At 49.8% G+C, this 24917-nt stretch overlaps 1 protein-coding gene across 2 annotated transcripts in view; it reads right to left on the bottom strand.

Moving 5' to 3' along the window:
- c9h8orf76 (chromosome 9 C8orf76 homolog) overlaps nucleotides 1-24917 on the bottom strand; it is a 160583-nt gene that overhangs the window by 74777 nt on the left and 60889 nt on the right. For both annotated transcript variants that reach the window (XM_049730389.2, XM_049730390.2), the window contains exon 11: nucleotides 17640-17715. The gene's annotated coding sequence lies outside the window, so the exon portion shown is untranslated. The remainder of the gene's footprint in view (nucleotides 1-17639; nucleotides 17716-24917) is intronic.

The following is a 24917-nucleotide window of genomic DNA, read 5'->3' as shown; positions in this document are numbered from 1 at the left end:
TTTTGTTTCCAAATACTTTCAAGACACACCAAGCAGGACCAATCAACAGGACTCCCCCCACCACCACCACCACCACCACCCTCCTCGGTGCCGTACTACATTAAGTACCCCGTCCGAAATGAGCTGGAAGGTGTCAGTAAATGCTAAATAATGGAGAAGGCTGCGTCGGTGCGGGTCAGAGCCTCGCTGCCTCGCTCCGTCTTCTCTCTGATACATTATTAAGTGAGGATGCACTTCCTGCACCGCTGCGGGAGCGAACAAGGGGCAGGGGGGCACCCTGTCTTCTCCACGGGAACGGTGGTGGGAGGAGATACCGTGTGTGAGTGTGTGTGTGTGTGGGGGGGGGTTAGGTGGGAACAGCAAACAAGGTGCAGGAGAGAGACACAGCTTGCTCACCCCCCCTACCTTTCCTTTCCATGCAGAAGTACCTTGAGCCCATTTGCACTAATGACTCTCTTTGCCTAATGCACTTTATGGAGGATGATGGTTGGATATTGGTTGGGAGTGCTCCGGCTATACATAACAGCTCAGCCGACTACGTAAGATGGATCGTTACTTAGCGGGGAGCGCCCGTTCGGAGGTGAGGCGCTGTATTCCGTGGCACGACAAGTTGTGTTTAGGAAAGTTGTCCTGAGACAAAATACACCTTGACTAAAAGTGATTCCTCTGTGGTGAAATTCATTCATTCATTCATTCATTCATTCATTCATTCATTCATTCATTCATTCATTCATTCATTCATTCATTCATTCATTCATTCATTCAATTGTCGCAAAAAAATTGAAATTGTTGGGTGCCAAAACAACGGTTCACTAAAAATGCTAGCTGTCTGTCAAATGCCCTTGCAATTGTTAGCAACTCTGAACAAACGTATCTCTACTGCGTCTTTAATAATAATTTTATTATTAAGTCGCCGCATAAGCTTCAAAGTCTGATCCGGACAACCTTGATCTTTCCGCACATCGCCCGAGTGGATCTACGACAGTCGAGGCCGGGGCTCAAAAATCGACGGCCGCTCTCCCTCGTATCTTTTCCATTCCAAGCAAAACAAAGCGTGTCCTGACAACCTGACGCCGCATCACATGCGGTATACTAAATAAGTCGTTCAAAAGAAGCGTTGTGGCCCGCTTTGCACTGCCGCGGGAACATACGTATCACCCCCCTGAGGAGGCGTCACAGTAAGGGGTGAGGGGAGATGAGCAGGCTTTCTACCTGGGCCATCCGGAAGCAACATTTACATTAATAATGAGTGCAAACGCGCGCTCGCGAGCTCACAAGGATGAGCCTTTAGCCAAAACCATGCTAGCGACGAGCCCTTTCGCTTTGTTGACAGTAGAGCTGGGCGCTTACGGACGTAGCTTCTAAAAATAGACGCGGGAGCACCCGCAATCGGAAAGATCGGTCAGAACGTCTAGGCCAGGTCTGGTCACTAAATTTGATGACTCCTCATAAAATCTGAAACGCTATAAAATTCCTTGCCGCCCGCTACGGGTAGAAATGGTTCAAGTACTCGATGCGTCGTCGGACATTCCAAACGTTTTGTGCGGCTTTAATTAGCTTTGTTTTGTCTCCCGCTTGAAGGTTAAAGACCTCGTGAAGAAAACATCATTTTGTTATTAACGCGGCGGGTCAAGGGCGCCGTTGCAGGTAGAGCGCCAAGCCAAGGATAATGGATTCACGTCTAACATCATTAACTTTAGCTAGCAATGTAGTCACGCCCAATAACTGGCCCAAATGTTAATGTGCTGCTCTTGATCTTCAAGCCAGCAGCTTAAGCTGTTTGTTTGCGCTCGTTCTGGGTTCCGGCCCGGTGGCGGCGGGCGGGCGGGTTCAAGGCTTACTCGGCAGATGTCGGAACGCCGACCAGTTAATCTGCCTAGAGCGGCCTCGATGGACGACGCTCGGCGAGCGAGAGGGGGCGGCCCGTGGCTCCGTTTCGCTTTTGACCTCTTCGACGACTCGCGATGTGTGCAAGTAAGGTAAACGAGAGGACAGACGGAAAGAAGTCCGTTCAACTCCTACACACAATTTGACTCTTTCACATGCAAATATTTCATTTCAAGGAATCGATAACCAATACCGACCAGGTGGAATGATGTCCCGTCTGGAAAACGCACCACCGTGATGATGACCACAAAATCGTAGACTATAACCGCACAGTTCTAGACCGCAAAGTGGTTTCGGTGTCAAACTCAAGGCCCGGGGGCCAGATCGGGCCCACAAATGCTTATAGACGTAAGTCTATGTTTGTCCACCATTAGTTAATTTGACAAGTGTCGTGCTGCAGAATTTCCAACAGTATTGAAAATGTAAAGTGATGGGCGGAGACATGTAGTGGCAGGTTCACGTTCAACAAAACAAGGCCGACCGAGGAGGGTTGCCGGGCTATGCATTCCGTAAATAACTAGATAATGGGATTTTTTTTTTCCTCTTCTTATTCTGAGAAAAAAAAACATTCAGCACGCATCTGCCCCCCGCTCGCAACTCTTCATAGGTGTGTGTGTGTGTGTGTGTGTGTGAAAATTGCGAGAATATTAGAATGCAAATGGATTCACAGCACATCCTCATAAACAACAGTGTTCATTTAACCCCCGACCTCTGCATTTAACTGCCCATCAAGTCATTTGTGCTGGGCCAGACGTGGATGCTGCTGGGCCAGCTTCTCTCACAACATGCGTGTGCGTGTGCATAGAAAAGTGTGTTAGCGTGCGTATTTATTTGTTGTGTGCGTGTGCATGTGAGGGCCATTTTATTGGAGGTGCGGGTTTCACACTTTACCATCTGCAATGCTCAATTAATCTTGTCAGCATGCATTTACTTTGCGGGGGAGGGAACACCTTTTAAGCCCCCCTCGTCTCCGTCGCTCTCTGCTCGTCCATTCATTACAGTCGGCCGGCCAGACAGACAGTCCTTTAGAAGACCTTCTCGAACGGGATTAAAACATCTAAACGTCAATGTCGTGCGGTGTGGCTTTGGTCCGTTTGGCTCTGTTTTTGGACTGGCATCAAGTCACACGTGTTGTCGTCCGTAATTCTCTTAAAGCGTCTCTACCGTGGCTGATATGGCTCCTACTCCGTCCACCAGGCTAGTCAAGCGGTATCAGCGCCTTAGTGTCGGAGCTTTCTTTTTTCAATTCCAAGTAGAAACGCATACTCGAGCACAGCGAGAAGCCGAAAAAAAGGCAGCGACGGACTCGCCGCTCCAAACAGATGGAAGGAAGCAAAGCGCATCAAGAAAAGCTGCAATCAACCTGTCCCACCAAAGACAATGACGACTGAAAGATGCAGTAAGTCACATCGTTAAAGAGAGGGGAGGACTTGAAGAAGAAAGTCAGTCACCGTGAAAGCCGCCCCCCTTTCCCCTCGTCTCTTAATCCCGGCCGGGCGTTTGTCGCGGCTAATTACGGCGGACAAGCCTCTTTATCGAACCCGCTCCCGCCACGGGCATTAGGATGCATGAGCTGCGCCTGTTGTTTTAAACGCTCTCATTAAGCACACAAATCAGCGCTGTTGACAGAGTGCTTTTGAATTAAGCGTCTCTCGCCCCCGCCATTCGCGCCGCCGCCGCCACCGCCGCTCGCCGGGGCCCAGGACAAGGAGCAATTTATAACGCCATTAGCCACACTCGCCGAGGTTACAGGCATCAAAATTGTTCCCGTCTAATTATTCCTAATGGATACAAGGGAGGCAGCCACGCTCAGGACAGCTTTTTCATTAGCCCTCAATCAAGGAGGGGGTTGGCTCAGAGTGAGCGGGGGGGGGGGGGGCCCAAATGCTCCGGCGGCAAAGCGGGAAATCAAAAATAATTATGTTTGCTTTTTTTTCCTAATACAACAAGAATGCAGACAAGGCGCCCGACCAAGTGCGGCTCGTCTCTCGAGATAAGAATGAATTCTCGGGCTTCCGGTGACATTTTGCTTTTAATGGCGACGGCGTTTCATGGAAGCGGAGAGGAAAGCTTTAATTGTTATATAATGCCAATGCGGTACAGACTCAAACCGTGCAGAATATTTTGACATTCTGACCATTTGGACAAAGGCTGGATTTTTTAATAAAAAATAAAACATTTTTACAGATTACTGTAACTGCATTGGGTTCAATTCATTCTTTGAATATTCATATTTTTACTGTATGTGCAACGAGTTTCCACGATCTGCGGCAAATCAACTGAACCCAAGGTCAAAGTGAATCGTGAATCAACTTGATCCCTTGTGAATCGAATCGATTTAGAAAACTGGAATCCAAAATCCAGCTCTAGACTTGATTAATCGATGATAAAAAAAAGTTATCAATGATCTAATGTTCTACCGCAAAAAAATATGATACAAAAAAAATGTCAAGGACAACGGCATCATGAATAGCCAGCAGCAATATAAGAAGCAAAGGAACTATGCAAATATCAATAAATGTTTTTTTTTAAAGGTCAAACCATGGAAAAATGATGAGAAATTCCAAATTGATATTTCCAATCCAACGCTGTCAATTCTTTGATGTCTGCGTTCACTGAGTGCTCTTGTTAATAGCAACTTAGACAGGGATGGGAGAAGGGGGAGGGGGGCTGGGCACCTCATAATTTCTAACGCTCGTTGTCATTTTAGCCCGAGGCGGGCATGACGCCAGTCGACCCAAACCGCGGCGGCGCCCGCTAAGCTCGTAGTTATCTGGCCTCGCACACCAGTAGATGTCGGGCCTACAATTAGGCTCCCCAAAGGCTGCTCCGTCATAGCGCATCTGTCATGGCGCCAGCCAAATACTGAGTGTTAACCATCATTTTACAAGCCATTAAACGGGAGGAAATTAAGGGCGCGGTCCCTTAACGAGGACTGACATATGCGAGCCGGGCCGTTAGCGGCTAACATTAAGATGCGTCGGCTCGCTGATGAGATGGGACATTGTCCATGAGGGAGGTATCAGCGTTAATTAGGGGATAAACGGCTGCCGGTTTTACATCCCCGCCGCCGCCGTATCGTCTTTGCGAGCGGGGTGGGGATACGGCCCTTATCGTTCATTTGAGAGCCGTCCTCTCGGCGGGGAGGCCGGGCGGGCGGGCGGGCGGGCGGGCGAGAAGCAGCTGTCGACACCGAGTGCCAGGAGGCGGGGCATGAATCACTCGCCCGCTAAGCAACATGCCAGGTTATTGCTGCTAATGAGAGAGTGCGAGTCTTCAATTGCAAAAAGCTTCTTGCTAAAGATTCAGTGGAGTCTACTTGGAGGTGGGAATTTGGTGAAAACGTTTCATATATGAATCACATCGCTACAAGTAGATGTTATGAATAGAATACAATAAATACAAATAGCTTTTAAAATGTCAAATAAGGGTGACGTATGCATCCTGAGACGTGTCCTTTGCCAAGAAAAACAAAGTCAGCTTGACATGATCCAAAAGCCGTCGCTGATTTTAACGGCAAAAAAGAACATCCGTGGACCAATAGCTGTGAAGCGTTCAGGGACGCCTAACGCAGCACGCGAGTCACCATGAAGGCCGCGCGCGCGCGCGCGGCGTGCAATCTCTCTCGCCTGCGGGGCGTCCACGGGCACCGAGAGGGAAAGAAATCGGGCTAAGCATCCCTTTGCACTCGCCAGTTTGGCCCGGGGCGCTTTTGTGTCAAAGCTGAGCGAGCCAACGGAAGCTACATGCGGCAGCGCGCATGCTAGCACAAGCGCGTTAACGCGGCGACGCTCACAGCAAAGAAAGTGACAAGGCCGGACGGGCGGACGGACGGACGGACGGACAGCGTGGCGGACGACCACCGTTAGAAGACATATTGATCGTCTTCGACCGATCATTCGGGCACGGAGCGTGAAGCGGAGCAGGATGACAAGTTCCCGCGATGCCCCGGGGCGGCAGGAATGCGAGGGGGCCGGAGTCGTGCCTTCCGGCAGAGGCGGCCAATCGCGGCGAATTACACTCGGCTCAAACGGCGGCCACGTGTCAGGAAGTATTGGAGCCGGACACGACAAAGAGCGCTTTGTGCGCTCCGTCAGGACCCTGCGGACAAATGCCTGGGCGTCCATCTCGTTGGTTAGCCACAGGTAATGGACGCCAACACCGCTCTTGGCTCCATTTTAGAATCTTTTTCAAATTTTGACCACGGAGGACTCGACTTATGGAAAATGTGGTTTGATGTCATGTTATTCTAAATCCTCAACTCAAAAATAAATGGTGTCATCCTGGAACAGGTGATTTTTAGCTGTAATAAAATCATGATTCAGCCATGCGCAACAAAAGCATTTTGCGACCCCAAAAAAATTCAAATAAGCTATCCAAAAAAAATCCACAATTTAGTGCAAACGCGGTGGTTCATATTTGAATGGAGAAATGAATTTTTAAGCGTTCATTCATCTGATTTGTAACCCATTGTAAAGTGCACCTAACAATTTACCCCAAAAATAAAATAAAATAAAACAAGCAAAGATTGTATGGCTCAAGGTTTTTCTTTTTCTCTTTGGATTGACGCAGCAACGCGGAGCATCTGGCTGACGGCTGGGTGACTGGCGTCTCGCGGCACCTTGGCACAAACAAAGGCGCTCCGACGGCATCAGGAGCACAAAAAGGTGCAAGGACGGACGCCTTAATAGCTTTCTCTACCAACCAGTCGGCGGCGGCTTGGAGAAAAGTCAGCGTGGATGCAAAGGCGAGACAGCGAGCGAGTGAGCGAGCAAGCCTTTCCCCTCACTTGCCCTTTAACGCCTGGCCGGCCGGCCGGCCACCCCTCCCTTCCTCCCTCCCTCCCGTCCCTTCCCATTCCTCCCCCGTGCCTGGCGCGCGCTCATGAGTCTTGACAGAACATTCCGGAGGGCACAAACGCAATGCCACGTCGGTCGGCCGCGCTCTCCGTGAACAGCCGCGCCACGTCCTGACAAGGTCTCACTAGCTCCTTCTGCGTAATTTAACACAACTTTCTCCCGGACGTGCTCGCGTGTCTGGATGGGAAGTGCCCAGGCCCTTTTGCGTCATCCCATGTGGGACTATACCTAGCCATAATGGGGCACCATTATTTGAAAGATAATCCTGAGCCAGCCTTGGAATCAGGATTAGATGTTCAGGAACTACCGTGCAGTTATCTCTTTTCTCATTAGGAGTTATTTTAGCCTTGAACTTGCAATTCTTTAGCCTCCTCATTGAATCTCTGCTCACACACACACACACACACACACTTCCTCCCTACCTCTGACAGTTTTCGCTAAAACAAGCCTGATCCTCCACCTAAGCTCTGGGCCTCGGCTATCCGTTGAGCTTCCTAGCCGAGCCGAGCCGGGCCGGGATTCCCCGTCCGTCTCCCGTCGCTCTCACATCTCGCAACCCCTGCTTGACAGCTCCGTGTGATCCGCACGACTTTGGGCGAGACTATCTGGCATCCCGCCCGAGCCGTAGGAGTGGAAATCCCACGGTTCATGCTTGCAGGTCTAGCCTGGCTTCATTTATCCTCTTCTTCTTCTTTACACAGCTTCTCAATGTGTGGTCAGAGCTTGATGAGGGGACAGGTAAGGCCCCCCGAGGGTCTGTATGTTCTCATGCAAAGCGACACATTTATTTCCTCACGGCCTTTTTTCCAGGGATAAACGTCAACACATTATGAAGCAATTATTACGCCCATAGCTAAGCCCAAACCAGAAAAAGGGCCGCCGTGTCGCTTTATTTATCCAGACATGGCGGGTAAGGGGGAGGGGGGCCTCGGGCCCTGCCCTGTCCCGAAGCACCCCTCAGCCAGCGCCCATGTCACCGGGCCACGTCTGTCATTTTCAATCGGCTCCTAAACACGGGGGGGGCCACGAGGTTAATAGGGACCAAAACAATTGCCCTAACGCAGCCACAACAACGACCGTGGGAGCGGCCCGCCCGTGGCCCGCGTCGTCTCCCGGCGAAACGCTAAGCCCCGCCCGCCTCCCCCCGTCAATCGCCTCACCCGGCAGCCGCTCATTTCCTCCCATTTGCAAGGTTAATTGCCATTTCATCGGCGTCTATTTGCGCCATAAAAAGCCTTGTTAAGGGCGAGCTAATAAAGTGACAGCGCCGAGAGGTAATTACCGCATACGTTTAACAGCCTGAGCCCGAGCAAAAGCGAGGAGGATGTGGCGTTTGTCATCTCGCCGCCGTAATTGTTTCTCTCCGCCGGCCGGGAAGCTGTTGAATATCTAGTTAAGACAAGTGTGTGTGTCTGTGTGTGTGTGTGTGTGCGTGTATGATATGGATGTGTGAGCAGGGGTTGATGGCATTCCACCTAATCCACACACAAATCATCATCTAATTGTTCCACTCCATTTCAAAGCTGGTCAAACATGAATTTTGAAGTCAAAAAAAAAAAAAATCCTCTTTGTGACGCTTTCTGTGTGCTATTGAAGTAAAGGTAAATACTGTATTTGGAATTTTATTTATGAGAAGGAAAAAAAGTTAAACTGTCTTTTATGGGAGTGCAGAGGAAATGGAAATCATTACAGCTCCCTTGCAAAATATGTTCTTAAGGTTAAAGAGATATGTAGTATTTCTATGACAACAGCGATTTTGATCCGTGCGGACTCGACGGTGCGAGAACGGCCAAAGACAAAAGGGGAGGGGGAGGAGGGAAGATGGAGGGGAATACAATGAAGTGGCTTAGCAAGGCCGAGGCTTCCCAAATCCTTCCGTGTGCTTGAAGAGGGAGGGGGGCGAAAAAAAAGTCTACTCTTGAGCCTGGTGTTTGCTCAGCAAGCTAACCTGGCATGTGTCAGCAGTTGGGATGGGATGCTGTTGGGATTTACATTGGATATAGTACGTATATCGAGGAAGGCTCGCCAAATATCACATTGTGCAATATGATGAGTTGAATGTGATCTGGAATTTATGCGCTGGCAATTAGATGAAAGTTACTCGATTTGAGCAATCAGACAACAAAATGGCCACCTTTTGCGTTAGCCTTGTATGGTATGCAACAGGGGTCAATTTTAGGCCCCCTGTCTGTTTTTGCTGCCACTGTATTCCATCTTTAAAAAAAGTAAATCTTGTATTTTGCTACCAACTGAAAAGTGACATCACGTGCTCAGTCGCTCAGCTAGCCAAAGGGCCGTGATCGGTGGTTACCACATGAGGCGGCGAGTGTCTAAATGCGTTTCCGAAGGTTCATTACAACGCTTGGGTCTCAATCTTACAGGTGGACCCGGCCGCACTCGCTCACTTTCTTCATTTCATAGCATCAGGTCAGCTTCACTGGGTCAAAATGTGCACCGCCCACCCCCAAGACACAAGCCATCAGGGGGTGTCCACTCCAAACACACACACACACGCACGCACGCACACACACACACACACACACACACACACACACACACACACACACACACACACACACACACCACTTCTTGTATTTTGTCAGACTCAGCAACAAATCGGACAGTTAAGAAAAAAGATGGGGGGGCGGGGGTGATATCGATTATCCTTCAGAGCTCCATGTGGGCCACTTTCATCGATTAGGAAGGAGAGAGCGGCAAAGCACAAGTGTTCCCGCCCATCTCCCCCTTTCTTTCTCTCTCTCTCTCTCTCCCTCTTTCTCCCTTCTGTCTCTCCGGGCTCTTTGTCCGTGACGAGAGTGATATAATGGACCTTTGAGAGGGAGCGAAGGAGGGAGTCAGAGGAGGAGTGAAGGAGGGACGGACGGAGGAGGGAGGGAGGGAGGGAGGGAGGCAGGGACGGCACGGAGGTAAAGAAAGACAGCACGACGCGGCGCGGCGGAGAAAAAAAAGTCTCAATGACAAAAGGTCGGGGCAGCTGGGCTTAGGGCGACGGGGACCAAAGGGAGCAGCGGGATAATCTGCTAAAGCCCAGAAAGGAGAGATTCAGCATGCGCGCCACCCTCGTAGGGCCTAAGAGCAAATTTGCACATAAATAAGGAGCCAACTTTGCTTTGAACGCCAGGTCGAGGGAGAGAGAGCTAGGGGAGAGAGAGAGAGTGTGGATGAGGCTCAGCTGCCTGCGAGCTGGACCCACGTGAGCATTCTCTCATGTTTGAGAAAGTAAGCAAAATAGATTTATCATCCTTTTTTTCACTTGAGGTACTTCTACCCCAGGCCGCCTCTTTCTTAGTGTGGCCCTCAAAGACTTGTCTGTCTTCTCTATTGACATCCCAAACACTCGGGGGACAGACGGGTGTGCGGGTGCGGGTGTGTGTGTGTGTGTGTTGGGAAATGGGGGTTTTCTTGTGGCTTTTCTGCATTCCAAGATGCTACTAACTTAAGCTAAATGACTAATTGTTGACCAAAGTTTACAAACACACACACACACGCAAATATGTTTTAAAAGTATGATGAAAAAAATGAATAAAAAACACATGAAGCAATATTGAAATATATTGGAAAAAAACTATGACATGTCCTCATTTGTAAATTATTATCATTGTATTGGATGGATGGATGGATGGATGGATGGATGGATGGATGGATGGATGGATGGATGGATGGATGGATGGATGGATGGATGGATGGATGGATGGATGGATGGATGGATGGATGGATGGATGGATGGATGGATGGATGGATGGATGGATGGATGGATGGATGGATGGATGGATGGATGGATGGATGGATGGATGGATGGATGGATGGATGGATGGATGGATGGATGGATGGATGGATGGATGGATGGATGGATGGATGGATGGATGGATGGATGGATATTACAACTATTGTCAAACATGAATTTCGGATTGAATTTATGATATATGTATTTTGTGACATAGCGCAACTCTACCAATACTTGACATTACCTAGATCGTAATCATCCCTCAGAACAATTTCTCCAAATGTATTCTAAATGAAATATAATGAGGCATCGGGTGTTTTAAAAAGTAGTGCCGGGGGATCAAGTGGGAGGGTGGCTTGAAGAACGACGTATTGATCGGCCTTGGAAGTTATGAACTGGCTGTCATTTCCCTTTCATGAACAGCTCAATAGCTATTGACTGCGGATGAAAAGCGTGCCGGCATTAAGGTGAGGACAAAAAAAAATGTTGAGACGTGGAGCACTTGGTGCGGAGGATGGCATGTGGGGTGGGGGCCCTTGACAATAAATTCACGGCCACGCGTAGCTTACCTAAGGCCCGGGCAGAAGCTTGCCACAAAACAAAGTCCCGATGTAACGAGAACACCCCAAGAACAAACACGGAAGCTGGATTTCAAATGGAGGTGGAGGGATTTGCCCGAGCCGCCGTCCCCGCTGCGAGTGGACACCGAGCGGCCTCGTGTCGCACAGTTGGCGGGACGCCCTACAAGGCGCAGCAGATAAAGCCAGGGAGGGAGGCAGGGAGGGAGCGCTTTCGGGCCTCCACCTAATCCCGGCTCATCCCTGTTCCATGTTCCGTCGCTGCTGCGCGACGCTTAGCCGGAATTTCACGCCGGAGTCTTCACGCCGACCTAAAAGCCGTATGCTACGCTAAAGGGATAAAGAGCGCGGTGGCGGCGGCGGCGGCGGCGGCAACGGGATGAGCAACCTTTTGTCGCTAACGCCTCTTGTTTTTGGTTTTCTTTAGTGTCTTTACGTTCGCTTTGCTGTCTCTCCGCCCCTTCGTCAGCTTCGATTTTTTTACCCAGTCTCGATCGTGACGTGAAACATTCGCAGATAAGATCGATTACCCTCATTTCTTATACTACTACTTTGTCGTCTTCTGGCACCACGCTGCCGTCCACAGGCCAGTCTCGGTATTGCAACTGGAATCTGGCTGAGTGGAGGAGACTAAACGTTGGTGGAGATACGTATCGTCTGGTGTGTGAGCGGTGTGCAGTCGAGTAGATATTCAATAGAACAGCAGTTGGACCCGCCCCCTCGCCCCCTTTGAAATAATTATGTTAAAAATAAGTACAGTATGGAAGAGAAGAAGAGTTGACTGCTGCGGAGGAAAGTGTCTCATCCCTGAATAACGCAAGCAGGGCGATATAGCAGAAGGGGGGAGGGCCAAAGAAGAAAAGGAATTCAAAGAAAAATCAAAAGGGGGGAGAGTAAATGAGGAAGGTGCGAGCGAGCGAGCGAGCGAGCTCCCCCGGCAAATCTTACTTTGCTGAACAGCGGCGGGCGCCCACAGAAGAAGGGGACGGTTTTCAATTGGGCGCATCGCTCCAGGTGCAGAGGGAGCAAATCCGCAGCAGAACTAAGTCGCGGCGAAGAATGAGCGAGGCGGGAAAAACAGCGGCTAAGCGTGTTAGCTTCACCTCCGCAAATACGCGCGCGCGTGTTGGCAGGGCGTTGAAAAGCCGAGTGGCCCTCGACGGAGCGGCGGGATTTCGCCGGTGACGGCGAGTCAAAGTGAAAGCCGTCGTTGGCTCTTTTTTTTTCCTACATTGGATTTTTTTTGGTGTGTGCGTGCGTGCGTTATCTCTAAACCCAAACACATTAGCAGCTATTCACAACACGGCATGTTGACTCATTCAGCCCATTTATGGTGGGCATTTTCATCATTTCCGTTTGTCTTTAGGGCAAATGATCCTCTCCGGATTGTTTTTTTTTTTTTTTTCTTCTTTTCTATTCTACAGTCTAGAGATGCATTTGCATGATGAAAGGCTTCACCACAGCCCAAATCCTGGAAGAAAATGCACCATTAGGGGGAAAGCCAAGTATAGGTGAACTTATTTGGGTTTTGTGACCCGGCGGTTACCTTCAGATTTCCTCCTCGCGCATCCTAATTAGAAAATAAATCGGGCTCTCCCGGCAGCGCCGCTTGATTTCTGGCCTGTCTCCGCCAGTGTGCTCGGGCATAAAGCCCGCCGCTGAGCAGCTGACTTGGGCTTTGATAGCGCCGGCATCAACGGCACGACCTAATGGGGTGCATGACCGAGAGATCCGAGGCGGCCGGGGCCCCCTTTCCATATGCATCCACCTGCCCCCACTCCTTCTCTTTCGCCGTATCGCAAATCTCACGCGGGGAGGGAGCGGGGCGGGCCACGCTAGACTAGCGATGTTCAGTCACGTAGCATCACAGTAAATGGGATTTTTCAAATTTGGAGCGTTTGTGTGTGTGCGTGTGAGCTCTTTGGGCTGGTCATTTGCGAGGAGCCTTTAGCAAGTGTGCGTCTGCATTTCTTATCGTGGTGTGGAAGTGAACGGCGCTTGCAAGTCGCGGGACAAAATATCGGTATCGGTATCATTTTCAGTAACGTTTGACTTTGGAGCCAAAACGCATATTTTACATTAGAAAATCTTACGAAATGTATTTAAATCATTTTGTTGAGTTGTGTGCCACATTGGAGTACCGTCGTGGAACAAACTTTTGGATTGGATTTCCTGTCGACACTGCAAACCCCCAAAAATGGGCGTGGGGAGCACACGGCGGACGTCAAGCCGTTGAAGTTGCGTGTTAATTGAGGCGGCTTACACGGGATTCCATTGACAGTGAACATGCCCTTCAAGGTGTTCTTTGTGGTTCAGCACTTGTGTCAAGTCATTTTGCTTCACCTTTTCTTCTATGCTTGACTACGCCCAACATTACGGAACACGGTGCATGGGGCCCGCTAATAGGTGCAAGGTGTGTGCGTGTGTGTGTGAGAATCCAATCAGAGAGGTCATTTGACACAGTAAGTAGAGGGTGAGAGAAGAAGTGAAAATAGTGTGGCTAAACTATGTCCTCTTAGCTGTTCAATTTTTTTTTCAGCTTTGAGATTTGCGCTTGCTCGCTCGCTCGCTCGCCCTGGCGTCGCGTTTGACCTCTGCTACGATGATTATTTTTGCATGCCGCATTTCATTTGAATTCATGAGCGGAGCGGCGTTTTGATAAGCGGCGTAGCGCGGCGTGGCGCGGCGCGGGCGGGTGTCAGTCGCCGTCTCATGTCTAATTGCTCGGGCGTCTATCTGAAGACGGGCACCAGACAGGGTTTTCCCGATCAGAAACGGGGGCCGAGCACGGTCTTCCATCACGGCGGCAAGGTCGCTTGTCACTTAGCGTGCCTCGGCCACCGCGCGCGTTTGATTTGCTTGACACATTAACAGACAAGTGTGACATTTACTCGGAGATGCGGAGAGGACAATGCCCTTTAAACTCGCGCTCGGCGACCTCCCCCGGACGCCCCCCCCCCTGCCCTTTTTGGGTGTGCTTTTAATCGCCAATTAGAAAGTGTTTAAAATGCATTGGAATCAATTAGTGTTTAACATAAGGTGAAGTTAAACGGTATAGCGCAATCATCTCTTGCGCCGCCCGCGCGCACTATTAATCAGGCGCATGCATTATGCAGCCCAATGGGCATCAGCACTTTTGAGCGGGCACCGGGCTTCCATACTCGAAACGCCGTCCGTCACTGGGACTGGGAATGGAAGGTTCGTTTCTTTCCTCACGTCTTGCAATTTTTTATCAATATTTTTTATTTATTCATATATATTCTTTAAAAGATTTATAAATATTCTTTGCAAATATTCAAAAATCCCAGGAATGTATGTTTAGTTGTATTTAGTTACTGCTTTAATTGAACTAAAAAGAGAATATGAACGCTCTTTCCTCACAACTCATGTGGTCTTGTAAATTGTTAAATATTTATAAATATTTTTGATTTATTAATATTAAAAAATACAAACATTTTTTGTAAATATCTAGATATCACAATATTGACTTTAATTGGCCTAAAGGTTTTTGCAGAATATGAACGCTCATCCTGAAAAATAGCTTTGCAAAAGTGCAAACTTGTCAATAGTGCTTCTAATCACCAGGCCACCACAGAGTCTATTTTGTTGGCATCTCGGCGCCCTGACGACGTTGGCCAATCAATGACGCAAAAGGTCACGACGGCCGACCAGAGGCCAAGCGTCCGACGGGCCGAAGGTCCGCGGCCGAGTGCGGAAAGCTGCTCGCCGTGCAATAAAGTTGATTTAGCACAGTGGTGCTACCTGCCCAGCTGACGCTCTTTTGCTTTTTTTTTTTTTTTTTTTACGTTGCCTATTTGATTAATAATGGGCCGAGAGGGATTTATTGTACGTGGTACATTTGCCTCAGCGATTTAATAATGGTGTAGGAGGAACGCAATTAATCAGATGGGCTTGGTCCACATGTGCCCGCTTTGCTAAAAAAGTGTAAAATTAATGACTGTGAATGTGCGCGCTTGTTTGTTAGCTAGCGTGTGGTCGGGAGCCGCACCCGGCGACCGACAAAAATCTTCGGGAACGGTCGAGCACAGGCAAACTGGACGAAGCGTGAAAGTGTGTTTTCTTGCATGGACGCAAAATGTTTTTTAAGATAGTTGAACGTGAATCTGAAAACGGCAATCTCATTCATTCCCGCATCGATACATCCCATCGAGAGGAGAGAGGCACAGCGTGCAGGAACAGGTACGGACCGCTCTAATCATCGCGTTCCAGCGAGCCTTGGCACCGGTGGAAAAATAATGATGCGCTGTCCTGTTGGCACATTTATCAGCATGTTTTACAACAGGCGCCGGCTGGAAGTAATTAAACTCTGCCATCACTACAATCAGCCCCGCCCCCCCCCATGCTTAATAGACACCCAACCAGACATTGGAGGCCTGCCCGGTAACTGTAGCTACGAGAGCGCTTGATCACAGACACGTGGACTTTGCAGACAAACACAGCGCGGCTCAACCTCTGGCCATCAACATGCTCAGCGTAGCTGGAAAGATGAGGACACCTAAGGAGGAGCTATCGGAGGCCCGGCCCGGCCCGGAGCGTTCAATAAACAGATAAATAGCTCGCACGCTTAATCTGCCCACTTATAAGATTTCCGTTATAATCTAATAAAGGCACAAATTGATCTTCTCGGGGGAGCAGGAAATCCGAGAGCAATACGCGATCCATAATGTTAGCGGGAGTCTCCGCGCCACCCGCTTTGGACAAACCACACCAAATGAGTCCGTCCCGCCCGCTCTCAGCTCTTCCGTCATTCCCGAAAACAATTATCGAGGCTTTTCTCAAGGATATGTCGGCGATTAAGACGCCCAATGGGCAATTTGCATGGGCGCCGCTACTTTCTTAACCATACCTGCGCCATTTAGTCTCACTTACAGCTCTAATGGCGCGATTACCCTTCACCGCCGGCGCTAATAGTCCTCTCGGAGAACCTTTTGACGTTACGACCCTTGCGCGGAGCGACTCCAAACCTCCATTTAGCTCCCGACGTCTGCACCCCTCCCCCCCGGTTATCGATCCGGCAACCCCCAAATGCTAGCCTCCGAGTCCCTGACGCCGCAATCTCCCTCCCCCCTCCTTATCCGGCCGGCTCCGTCCTTAACCGTGATCTCTCCGCCCAACTTAATCCCCCCGATAATCAAATGGGGCCCAGATTGGCCTTTCAGTGCAGCACCAATTAGCCCGCCCGAGTGCCTGCGCCAGTTTCACGGCGGTTAGCGGATAGCGGTTAGCGGCAGAGGTGGCGGCAAACACGCTGGTGCTATCCAGGGAGGCTGTAAACATCCATTAGCGGTTAACCGTCCTGACTTTTTTTTTTTTTCCCCTTTCCTTCCTTCTCCCCAAAGCTCTCTCATTAGCGCAGCCAGCCCTGACAGGTAAACAGCACTAATGGGAATGGACTATCAATAAATGCCTGCTGTGTTAACAGGAAGTGCCAGCCGAGCGGTGGGAGCAGATACGTAGAAAAATGAAAAATGTGGCTTCTGGGATGTACAGTAAAGAGAGGACTGAGCTATGAAAGGAACAAGTGTAATGGAACCTCTGAGGTTGGTCTTGGTGGCGGACTTCCAAGTGGAAATATGGTCAGCCCTCGTTAGGAATGAACTCAAAGAGTCTTTTTTTCCCAATCATGTTCAACCTTAAGATCAACCGTCTAATGACATCGAATCTTTGATGCTGGCGTCATTGTCACATTCAACGGGTTGACTTTGAGTGCGTTGCGCGCCGATTGCCAGCCGCGTTGCCTCCATTGGCGTTAATGCTTCTATTTGCGCTCACATGAAAAGAGGAAAGGGAACGAGAACTGGAAGGCAAAAAAAAAAAAAAAACAGACAGAGGCTAAATAAAAAGAGAGAGCGGGTAGGGAGATGATAGAGCGATGTTATTTATGTTTGGAGCAGGTTCACTCCGAGTTCACCTTTCCATGAGACGTCCCCGAGCGGTGACAACCGACACGAGTGCGGCGGCGTTGTCTGCCAACGCGGGGGTGCTGAGTATCTTCAACCGTAAACCTGCGTGTGTGTGTGTGTGTGTGCGTGGGAGGGGGGGGCGTGCAGGGGGCTGAACTGAGGGTCAACCGCCAAGCGGGAACGTCTCGCTGAGGACAAAGGACGCAAGGGTGGGAACGCGAGTGAACGCTTCACGGGCCTGTGACCGGGCCTGCGGAGCACTAAATCAGAACTGCCTTAACAAAACAAAAAACAAAACAAAACAAAAAAACACACATTCCAGAAGAAATCAATCAAATAATATCTCAAAAAGTACAGATGGGAGAAATGAACATGGTTGGCCCGGAGAGTTTTATGCAGTCCAGAATCAGACATCCGCCAGTCTAATTACGCCAGCTGACCTCCCGCAGGTCACCTGAGTAAAGCCCCCCCTCCCCTAAAAAAAATCAATATTCATTCTTTAAGATCTGTCACCCGCTTTTGACACTATCGACCACGGCCTGCGTCTACTCGCCCCCCCCCCCTCCTCATTCTGTAGCCAGCCATCAAATCAGCGTTTGAATACACTCCTCCCTAATTTGCCCGGTTACAAGTGAGCAGGACTTACCTTCACACTTGACGGGAACATTCCACAGGAGTCTGTCTTTCTTTCTCATGAGAGTTCGTCGTGGCTCCAATGGAACCTGGAAAGAAAGATGTTGCTGAACTTGGCTCGGATTCAGAATGTAAAATGGACTTTCTAATTGCTTGTATGGAAATTGCTGGGGCTCTGGAGTGCCTGCCCCCACCCATCAAATGTGAAATTACACAACCAACTGAAGCAAGCCAAGAGCGGCTGCAGCGAGTTTTGTCGGACGCGCATATTCGCTTTAGCGTTAGCTTCAAAATACATGAACGTTTGGGAAAATTGCCTTGAGCGGACAAACTTGGATATTCAAGTTACGAGATGTTGCTCGATGGAATTTTTGACGTGCGTCGCAAAGCAAAGTTTGACTTGATTGAACTCCAGACACTCTGCCACTCGATGGCAGCAGCACATGACACGATTACCCTTATCTATTTTAAATACGACCACATTTCTGTTGACCAAAAATGGATCCTAAGAAAATGAATGATTGAATGAAATGTATGAAATGATGAAAATCGGCACGGGCGCACTCGGCAATGACTGCGGCCTCATCCTGTCCTCGCTGGCCCCTCGCTGTTATTTTGGCGATAAGCAGCACGTGGCTAACGAACAAAGAGGTTGTTGAAGGTCGGCCTCTTAAGTTAGGAAACCCCCCCCCCCCCCCCCCCCTTCAATGAAGCAGGCTCTTCATGGCTAAACACACATCATTGGAATAATGCCAAGGAGCCTTCTTGTTGTATCCCACAAGGGCCTGGTGTTCTTTACATCACCTTTATCGGAATTATGTTGATTATTTCCCAAAATATATTTTTTCTTTAAAGGTGTTGGCATTGTGCGTCCGTCGTCTGCTGATGATAGGGAAACGCGCCGTAACACAATCAGAGATGCAAAGCGAGGTCGGCCGGGCGGAGGCGAACGGGGAGGGGAGGGGGGTCAGCCGAGAGGCAAGGCCAGCCAAGGTCAGGTTCATCTGCATGATTCGGCACGGCGTCACCCGACCTCTGGATTAGTGTACAAAGTGCGCCTTTCCCAAATTTGAACCAATGATTGACATCTTGCTCATTACGCAAAACAAGCAAGCTCCATTCCGGCTCATGTTCTTGTGAGGTGAGGACATTCTTTCACCCCCACAGTCCTTCTCCTCCTCCTCCCCCTCTTCATTTCACGGGGGAGGGCGTATCTCCCTGCTCTCTCCTGCCCCCTGCTGGACGTATGTGCACACACTGACACCTGACTATTGTAACATTAATGCTCAGTGTGTTGGGGGTGGGAAGGGGAAAAAAAGAAAAACAATCCTAATCCCTAAGTGAATCGCATCAATCTTAATGACAAAACGCAGCCGTTAATCAGCCGGCCGGGTTCTACGAGGGTGCAGCATTTGGTGGCGGTCCAAAACGGCCAGCATTGGCAGGGCTCTTCGCTCTTAGTGAATGTGGTTCCCGCCACCGCCGCCTTTTCCCAACAGATGAATTGCTGGCTAATTCTCACGGCTGGTCTTTTTTGTGCGCCAGCATTTCCTGTTTGTCTGAGTGTCCGCTGCCATTATACAGCCAATCCCAGTATGGCAGCTGGCAAGGGGACCCCCACAACTACTCCCCTGACCCCCCGCCCCCTTCCTTTCCAAACACAGTCCAACCACTATGAATACTAATGCAGAAGCCAGCAGGGACCCGGTGGAGGAGCGTGAGGAAAAGGAAGCGAAACAGTCGAGTGTTTGGAAATGTAAGGGTGAGGCGTGTGGATGGGGGGACGGGCGGAGGGGGGGGGGGGGCTTTTTTTTTTTTTTTTTGCAAGAGGTCTGGTGAAAACATGGAGGAAGGAGGAGGGGGTGGCCTCAACAGCAGAGGGGCCGGATGTCAATCACCTCTTCAGGTGGGCTTGAGAGACATTACGGCAGCCGGCCGACATCAGGGGGAATTAAAAAATACACGGCCGGCAGGGAGAGTGGCGAGATGGTCCCGGATGGTGCGAGGTAGATTCTGTAATTGCTGCTACCTGCCACAAATGACTTAAAATCAGTCAATAAATCAGCATGCATCAACGACAACGCATGACTGAGCCCCGATTCACCCCCCCACACCCAAAAAAAAAAGGAGGGGCGGGCTGGGAGGGGAGCAGGAGTCAAGGGAGGAAAAATCAATGGACGAACTAAAAAAAAAAGGGGTGGGAACATGAACCATTTCAAAAAATGAAGGGGCGAGTACAAAAGCGCCCGAGGGTCGCCCGCCCCCATCCACAATGCCCCGCGGCCCCCGATAGGCTTGAGTGACCACATGGAGTGTGAGGCGAGTGGCGAGACACTGGCAAAACTTGATAGCAAGGAGTCAAGAGGGTTACACTTCCACTACAACTGCTGGACAGAAATACATACTTTTAGTTTTCGCACTATCCATCCTCCCCCCAATTCTACACCGTTCAATCAGTAAAAAGCAGGACCAAAGAATTACTAATAGTCTGCTTTTAATGTTTCAAGTGGTAAACCGGCACCAAGGTAAACAGGTCAATAGTATTGATCCCGATTTGCAGTCATACACACACACAGAAACATGGAATGTATTCAAAGTCTTCTGCTTTGCACTCCACAAGTTGCACTGGAGCTAACAACATATACCCGTGCTAGGATTTCCAAGGAAATAATGAAAAATAATCCAAAGAATAAAGATAAACGTCCAAAATGTTTCGTTGCCAAGTGACAGCCGACAAAGCGCCCGCCAGTTGCCACCATTCGAAAGTCGTCAGTCGAATCTAAACACACAAACGTATTCAAATGTGTTTTTTTTTTTTGTAGGTCAGTTCACATGTTAGCAAAACTAACAGAATATTGTACATAATTTACAGTATTATTTGTTTACTTTAGAACTTTTTTTGAGTCATTTGTCTTGAGTTGATGTTTGTTCGCTTGAAAAATGGTTGGTATAAAGCACTTGGCCAATCCTTTTGTTTATTGTGTTTCTAAAACACACATTTTTTAAAACATCTTGTCATAATCATCACAAAGTGCAATGGCACTAAGAAGAGCCTAGACCTCCAACATGGATTTTTGCGTCCTATTTGTATGTTTTATGAGTGCGATTGTGTTAACGGCTCGTTAAAACCAAGCTAGTTGTGGCCCAAGAATTTTGTACGTCTCCCCACGCTGGCTGAGCTCGTCATTTGAATACAGATTCCTATTGTCCTCCTTTCTTTTTTTTTTGTCAATACAACTCAGCAGTGCTGAGAGGGAACCAGCACGGTCAGCAACATTAGGAGGCTAATTAGCATTTTCTTGGTTCCTCCGCTAGGTTGATCTGTTCAAACAAGCCCGGGGGGTGTCGGCTGTACTTACTGTAATTAAAGGGAAGAAAAGGGGAGCGACCGATGCTGGTGGAGAGAATGCCGTAAAGGTTCTCAGGACTCGTGGGCAGTTAGCGGTGAGGTTAGCGAGGTTGAGCTCTGTTTGTTTTTAGGCGCAAAGTGGCTAAAACTGAAGTATCTTTTGGAGTTGTTTTTTTTTTTAAATTCTTTTTTTTTAAACACCTAAGAGCAAAACAAAGTGCTGAAGCTGCACATGCAGGCACAGGGCGTTTCCCTTTGGGCAATGCGTAGAAGAAGAAGAAGAAGAAGAAAAGATGTGATACAATGAGACTCATTACAGATTTCCTTGGTATTTACTTCTTTTTTCACAAACTGCTGAGGAAGTAGAATAAGAGCCAAATAAGAGCTTTTGCAAGTTCTTTCCACTTCACTGCTCGATTTAAAATGACAGGCAACTCGCGTCGATGCTCGCCGAGGCGCGAATGACACCCGAGCGACGGGATGAGTGAGCAACACGTATGACAACATTTGTTAGCGGCAAATTATAAGCTGTCAATTGCCGTTTAGACGAGCACTGACACGGCGGGAACGAGCGACTCGCTTGCGATGTGATTGACACCGAGTATCGAGTCGTCTTCACGACACGTGATGGTTTATCTTTTGACTTTTCAGTACTTATTTTCTTAGCTAGCCAGATAGCGATCAGCAAGGTTTTCTCTTAAGTTTGAATCTCTTTTCAATCTGTCAATCATCCCAAACCTTTCAGTCCTTATTTCCTTAGCTAGCAAGATAGCGCAAGTTTTCCTTTTAAGCTTGAATCTCGTTTCAATGCGTGTGTGCGGTTAAAGCGTCCTCACGGCATGATCTACTACATGTACACTTCCAGCGTGCTTGCTCGACAAACACTATTTATGTCGACAATGTTTGCGGTGTGTTTTCTGTAAGGCGAGTATTGTCGGCTCACATGCATTATGCAGCGTGTGTAAATGGCGCGCGCAGCCAACGCCACAGAAGTAGGCCTTGACATGTTGACAGAGTTTGTGTTGTGACACACCTTCCATATGACGAAGCATGCACTTGAAATATATATATATATATGTATATGTGGATGGAAAGGCCCTGAGGTGAAAGCACCTCGCCTGTGACAGGCAAGGCAGCCAGTCGTCCTAGCGCCTGAAAAGGCCCGTTTTCTTCTGCCCTTCTCAATCCTGCCTAACTGCGAGAAAGCAAGCGGGACCGGAGAAAATGAGCCAGAAAAATAATTGGGAGGTGGGACGCCTGCGTTGTGCCGCTCCGGCCGTCCCGTTGTCCGTCCAGAGCGCTTGGGTGGCGTCGGCTCCCATTAGGGAGAGTGTCAGGGTAAAGTGGAACCATCTCTATCAGTGACGCTCGCTTCCTCTGTCGTCTTTTCTTATTGTTTTGTCATTCGGTGACATTTGAACACTGTAATTGCTTCTGCGCTCCAAATCCGAAACAGCGCTGAATTCAAAATCCACATAGACATCTGAATGCTTAAGTAGGGATTCTGATGACAATCACGACATGAGGATTTGGGGGCGTGGCGGTTTGATGAAATATTGAGAAACTAAAAGTGAAGCCGTCTTGGCAGTTGGGCAGATCGTTCCCGTTTCAAAGCCCGCCTGACGGGTTCGGCCTCGCAGGTGCTCGGCCGAGCAGCGATACCATGTCGCTGTCATGTCACGAGGCCATCTGAGCATCTCGTGCCGACTGGCAAGCGGGGACACGGCGAGGAACAAGGGGAGCCGGGCCGGGTGGGGAGGGGCGCCGGCGGGGGTTACCGCTGTAGCCGACACGCACATGGTGGGCTCGTGTGACAGGGACACTGGTCGGGCTGTCATCGCAAGCGCTACCATGCGATGGTGCGGGGCTGACAGGTCAGGGTGGTTTCATGTCGGACACAACCGGCCAGTCGGGGGACGAAGGGGGGCTACGCCGGGGTATTAGCTCCCAAAACGTCAGAATCGCTGAGCCATGTTGCGTTGGCTCTCTGTGCGGGCCTGACATGTTTTGACCTGGCCTAGCCCAGCCCAGCGCTTCTCAGGTCTGTAACCCTGTATTGATACACAAGTGGGGTGGGGGGGTAAACGGCAATTGTCCCCATAGCACCCAAGGGTGGACTGTCTGCATATGGCCGTCAAGTACACAAAGAGCCTTGAGGCAATTTGAACTACATGACCCTCCATTTTACCTGGCACTCGGCGCTGTCCTGCAGGAATCTTTAGACGGTCATCCGGCAGACCCTTTTAACGCGTGCCTCTCGCATAAGCAAGGGCCGCTTACCAGACCTCTGACCCCCTTTTCAGAATACGTTGGGCACCTAACGAGGACTCCCACGCAAAGTGTCTGGCGTGGTTTTGCCCTTGAGCCAGTCGCCGGTGAGCCGTTCCAGGGGGCACCGCGACTGCCTGGAACAATGACATTGAGAGGAGAGCCGCCACCCCACCCCACCCTGCCCCACCCCTCCCCTTGCCCTAAGTCTCGGTGGACTCGGGGTATCCATCCGGCCGCCCGCCCGCGCGCAAATAAATAATGCAGCGGGCGGCTAATGCGCTGGGCCCTGACGCAGTGGCTGACGTTGCCTGCAGCTACCTTTGGGCTGGAAAATAATTACCATGCAAAAGGAGGCGGTGTTGGTGTTTGGAGCTCCAGGGGGATGTATACAGTGTAATAGCCAAAATGGGGTGCCACAATGGAACTGCACTCCATGCGCGGACACCCCTCAACCTCCATCCCTATGGCTGTCACTCTCGGACTCTCTCCTCCCTCCCGGCCGGCCGGCCGGCCATTAGCAACACCGGGTCTGTGCTCGTGGTGTGATACGGCGTCACACTTGTCAGAGTTGATAAACAGCAAGGCATCATGGCAAACTTGTTAAGATAGTTTGCGGAGAGGTTTACGGACGCCGCTCCCCGAGTTTGACGGTTCAATATTTCTGCACGAGCATTTGGGTTCCCGTCCGCCCTTGAGCGTGATGGGTGTTCCGATGAGGCCTTGGCATTGAAATTGGCCTGGCTGGCGCAAACATGAGGTGGGGGTGCGCTATGTTGACTAATCCAGTGCAGCCCGAGACGTGCTGATCATGAATAGTGGCTAATCAATGGAGTGCTGTTTACATGGGCCTAACAGTGTTTGCTGAGACACATTTAAGCAGCCTGCCCGGCCAGCCGCTCTCAGCCATCGGTCCACCCACGGGCCAAGGTATGTCATTTCTCTCGGGCCTCATAATGACCAGAAAAAAGGTTCCTGTGACAACAGGGGTTATTCGTGCCAGAAATGGTTTTCTGGAGATATATTTGCCAGAAATGAAGACAGCATAATGTGCTTCACAGTTTTTGGGAATCGTGGTTTGGACTTGGCCACCTGAACTGTCCTTGAACAAAGACTCATGACACCAAGCGAAAGCATCCGACTCACATTTCGGGTGCATTTTTAAGACACTCGCTAGCCAGACAAAGAAGACAAAAGTCTTCATGTCCTTCACGGAACTTCTCCAAAAGTGAAACACTTTGTGAAAACCAGGAATGGCAATAATATATGGCCGGTCTGTTCTCGCATTTTGACCTCCCCCCATCATATCATGCCAAATTTCCGAGGGGGGTGGGGTTGAGTGCTACAGAGACCGGCGGGCATCATGGGATTGTGGCCTGTCGGTCACACTAGAGAAGTTCCCCTTTGAATCTCTCCGGAGCGACTCCGTGGAGTATCTTTGCAGCTTCGGCCTTTTCGCCCCCCACCCCAAAAAAAAAATCCCCCACCCCTTTCCGCCCCGGCTGTTGCTTCCCTCTCTTCCCCGGTGACCTCCCTTACACATCCCTCTTGAAATCCCGGAAAGATATATCCCCCTCCTTATCTCGGTCTGGGGCTTTGCCGTCCAAAAATTCAACACCGGGAGGGAGGGGAGGGAAAGGGAAGGGAAGGGAAGAGGGGTAAAAAGAGCTTAGT

This window comes from Syngnathus scovelli, chromosome 9, assembly GCF_024217435.2.
Source record: "Syngnathus scovelli strain Florida chromosome 9, RoL_Ssco_1.2, whole genome shotgun sequence".
Classification (NCBI taxonomy): Eukaryota; Metazoa; Chordata; class Actinopteri; order Syngnathiformes; family Syngnathidae; genus Syngnathus; species Syngnathus scovelli.
The sequence above is the reverse complement of the archived record's forward strand: the minus strand, read 5'-3'. Positions and strand labels throughout refer to the sequence as shown.